This window comes from Oryctolagus cuniculus, chromosome 12 (genome assembly GCF_051225735.1).
Source record: "Oryctolagus cuniculus isolate XC-2025 breed Fujian yellow rabbit chromosome 12, ASM5122573v1, whole genome shotgun sequence".
Lineage (NCBI taxonomy): Eukaryota > Metazoa > Chordata > Mammalia > Lagomorpha > Leporidae > Oryctolagus > Oryctolagus cuniculus.
The window spans coordinates 118,021,490-118,025,989 of NC_142878.1; the positions used below are offsets into that span (position 1 = coordinate 118,021,490).

Below are 4,500 nucleotides of genomic sequence, written 5' to 3' on the forward strand. Positions count from 1 at the left end.
AATTTGCTGTAGCTGTTAGTTTAACCTCTTTTTTTTGTTTTGTTTTTGTTTTTGTTATGTTGTTTGGGGCCCTATACTGTGGCCAGGCATTATTACAGAAAAGGTCAGTAGTAATCGATTAAGCAGACACTGTTAAAATAGACGTCACAGTTTTTGCAGAAACACATTCCAAGATTTAAACCCATTGTTATAACAGAAGATCAGGGGCCAGCAGATGCCTCCCCTTTCCCTTCACAGGCAGCAGGGAAACCCCTGCTGTGCCATTAGCAAGTGCTAAAACCCCCTGTGTGTTCAAACAAAGCTGGCCCTTTGAGCCTCAACCTGCAGGACTCAGCTGGGGCCCAGGAATGGCAGGCAGAGGATGGGAAGGCAGCCTCCTGACTTATTCTTCAGGATCCTAACTCCCTGAGCCATACCGGTCCCCCCAGACTGACTCCCCATGGCCAACCAAATGGGGCAAATGGATGGATCTCCTGGACTTCAGGACCCGGTAAGTCACCCTGGGGCACTCAGTACTCAGGCCCGCCTTTGTGCGGAAGGGGGGGCTTCTGTTGCCCCTCTACCAGGGACCTGCCTGGTGTCTACAATGGAAAAGAGCCTGTTCCGGAGGTCTTTATCTCGTGTTTTGTACAACCAAGGGGGACACATTATGGGAAAATTCCATTCAAAACCAACTGTTCTAAACTGTATGATAAAAACTTTAAAAATGTTGTCTTAATTTAAAAATTCTTAACAGGTTATTCCAAAATGTAAATGGGTTTTTATCAGCTCTTTTCTGTGCTGCTGTCCCTGACTTAGCTGATAAGAGTTTCATTTGTCTTGAAAGTTTCATGTTTTTCTATTTGTAGTACTGAGACTACATTGTTTATCTATTTTTAATGTTTGAGTGATTACCCAACTGATCAAAAATGTACTAATTTTGGCTAAATGGTTTGACTCTGACAGCTTAAATTCTAAATTGAGTCTTCCAACTTTGGGCTTCCAGTCGGATCCCTGGAACTCTCAAAGGATGAGACTCTGAATTTGTTAAAGTAACAGCTGCTTGAGTCAATTCAGATTATATAAAATGTATTAAAATGTTATAAATGGTGTCAGACCTATGCTGTATTCATGTTTTTGCTTTCCAACTAAAATGGTCTTATAAAAATAAGTAAATTCTGTGTATACAAGCCTTTATGTTGTTAACTAAAGTAAGCCAATGCAGATTGGTTCAGAGAATTGAGGTAATGCAAATACCCTTCGGTTTGCTCAGTGACTTGCTTGCTCAGTTTTACATGTCTTTAATGTGCTTTAAACTTGTTTCTTATAATGATAAAGATCTTTTCAAAGTTGTAACCATGCACTAGTGACCGTGTTTGCTGCTCAGGAGGTGTTGTCCTTATATTACTTAAAAGCATGGAAATGTAATTTTGACTTTTATTTCAGATACTGGTATGGTATTCATTAATAACTCTGTGTCTTAAGTCATCTAGGCATCAGTACTAAGTAAAACTTGGAAGAGTGTATTATGTGTACTTTTAACATCTCAAATTCGATAAGATGGACTGTTTGAGTTTGTTAGCGTGTATTCTCATAGGTTGTCCACACATGACAATTCAAGGCTATATAAAAGTAACTACGGGTGTAAAGTTTCCAAAGGTATAAACAAGTCATAAAAAGTTTTAAAATGTTTAAAAATGGTCTAAATCATAAATCTTAAAATCTGTTTTCACAAAAACTGTAATGTCTATTTTAACAGTGTCTGCTTAATTGGCTACCCTGCCATTTCTAAAATTAGGTCCTGTAAGCTCTTTTTGACTCTGTTAAATTATTCTGAGTTATGTGATAATTTTGTGTACTAACTCTAATGTTCAGGGTTTTTATTTCTGGTTTATTCGACAACAAGAGACATAGAATTCATGTTCTGCCTAAGTAATTTATTGTGTAACAACCAGGCATTGCTAGTTCAAATGTAGATCAAATGGAGGTCTAGCCAAAAGGGAAAAAGTGTGCCAAAAGAGACTTAGAGACGACGGGAGATGGTTATGCAGCGGGCGCTGGAGAGCTGGGTTCCAGGAGCCCAAAAAGGCTCTAGTGTCCACAGGCTACACGGTGAAAACCCAGAAACCCAGGCCCATAACCCACTGGCTACACGGTAAATATCCGGAGGCCAAAGGATGGCAGAGACCTCTGCCACAATTTCTCCTCTAAGTCAGGCTATACAGTAAGCACTGGTTAAATGCTGGTTAAATCTGAAAGCCCAGGAAGTCAGGCTAGAGACCCGACTCGCTGCCTCACTTCTCCTCTTTTCTTTTCCAGAAGGGAAGTTACCACTGTTCTGCAGGACTCTCCACAGTGATATACAGTTTGATCCCCAGACCTTATGTAAGGGATGACTGACCATTTCTATAATAATGCCTGGTCACAGTATAGAGGACCAAACAGCATAGCCAAAATAAGAGGTTAAAATGTGACAGCTAGATTGATTTTTCAGTGTACGCAGCAAATGGGCAGAACTGCCCTTTTACTAAGTGTCAGAATTTGCCCATGACCACAGTTTTTCTAGCTCACCCTAAAATTAAAAACACCAAAAATCAGGGACGGGGTTGAGCACCCCCTTGACTGACATCATAGAGGCTGCCTCCTTGGTCCACTTTATTAGAGACCAGGAAAATGAGGAGCAAGCTAGCAGCAGGAGCGATGTAAGGATGGGCAACAGGCCAATCAGTGGCTGCTTTACACGGTGATCCACTGTCAAGGAGACCCAGCAAGGCCAATGCACCCCAAACGGCGCCTGTTGCTGACATAAGGAGCCAGGGCATTGGGCAAACAGCTGTTGTAACAGCGACTGCCTTATGTCAGCTCTGCCAAGAGCAAGGCTACTGGACATGGAACTGCCCTGGATGTCCAAGGACTCCTGACTCCTGGTTCAGAACCGCAGACCCTGTGGCCCCGAGCTAAAAAGCCTTTGGCTCTGCCCAGCTTCCAGCTCCAGCCACTGCTATTGGGGATGGCCTAGGGTCAGTAAAATGCAAGTTGCCTATTTCTATCAGCCTCCTATTCAGCTCTCCTCCTAGTCCAGCCATGTAATGCAAGTCAACAGGGTGCCTCCCTTAAGGGAGATTTGCATCTCTTACAATTCTCTTAACAGCACCCCATGGATAGGTCTGGGCCTCACACACTCAGCCAGGCCTTAAAAGTCCATCCAATAGTATTAAACTTAAAAAGCCCTCCCTGCCAGTTCCAGGGGAAAGTGGTCCCCTCCACTCCTGTACTGAGACTATAGACTTGATCTATGCCAGCAGAAGGGACCCAAGAGACAACCCCTGACTAACGCAGATGAGGTTTGAGTCACAGATGGAAGCAGCTTTGTTAGACTGGACCTGCTTCTCAGGGTATGCAATAGTTATGGCATGGCACGTTAGCTATTTGTGCCATGTTCCAGGAAAAATGTTGTCTCTGGGTCAATCAGACTAGACAGGTACAAATCCAAATTCGTACTTTTCCTGGAAAAAGCCAAACAGCTCCAGGACCAGGCCAAGCAGGGCTGGGATTTCTGGCCTGACATCTGGTCATGGAAATCCTGGCTGTTTCCTCTCCTTGGCCCAATAACTTCTGCAATCTTCATGCTTCTCTTTCGGCCGTGTGTTTTTAATGCCCTTGTTCGTTTTGTCTCTAACAGACTAAAAGCTGTTAAACTCCAAATGGTCATCAGGCAAGGCTTCCAGCCCATTCCACTGGACTACCTGAGCAGCCCTCTGGACCGAGCGGCACCATCTTTCCAAGGCCACTGTTGCACACCATAAGACAGGTAGCAAGAGGAAATACCCAAACCCTCCTCGACGCCCACATGCCAGCTTCGAAGAAGTTACAGAAAATGGAACTCCATCCATAATCCCAAAGAAGAATTTGGGGTATTACCTCTTGAGGGGAAAATATTAGGCAGAAAGTCAGTTATGAGCTTATGTGTGTGTAACATAAAGGCCTAATGTGTCCAGCATATGCATCTGCACCTCAGTCATCCTGACAATGTTTCACTGGAAGCCTGGCCTTTGCATCCTGCCCTGCCCCCTTCTACCTGATAACCTGCCAGGTGGAGATCCCCACCCCTTCTGCCTGACAAATCTTCCACAACCTCCCAGATACAGCCCAGTATCTGCATTTCAGTATTACAGAACAGGCGGGGGTTGGATCTCATTTTCATAGAGGAGGGGGGTTATGTGTCAGGGAACGGGACAGCCTGGCCAGCTGTGCCCCTCCTGACATGTACAAGCACAAGAAGTTTAGTGCTGGGCTTTTTCCACCCTGCCCGTTGCTAATTGCAAGATCCTGTTTTGACTTTAAGCATCCTGTTATTGCATGTTTCCCACACTTAGTTGGTAACATGTTTTCCGTGAATGATATATATAAATAGGTGGACGGTGGGCGGGAGGAGGAATGAACGCTGGTAAAAGACGGAGGAATGAATGAACTCTGGTGAAAGACGGAGTAAGGAATGAATGTTGGTAACAGGCGGGAGTT

General features: G+C 44.2%; 1 long non-coding RNA gene across 1 annotated transcript; it reads left to right on the plus strand.

Annotated features, from left to right (window-relative positions):
* The first annotated feature begins 306 nt into the window (after positions 1-306).
* Positions 307-4,167, plus strand: LOC149123276 (uncharacterized). The gene is made up of 3 exons (XR_016217711.1): positions 307-490; positions 2,299-2,364; positions 3,662-4,167. It is a non-coding gene; the product is annotated as an uncharacterized LOC149123276 (long non-coding RNA).
* Positions 4,168-4,500: the final 333 nt, after the last annotated feature.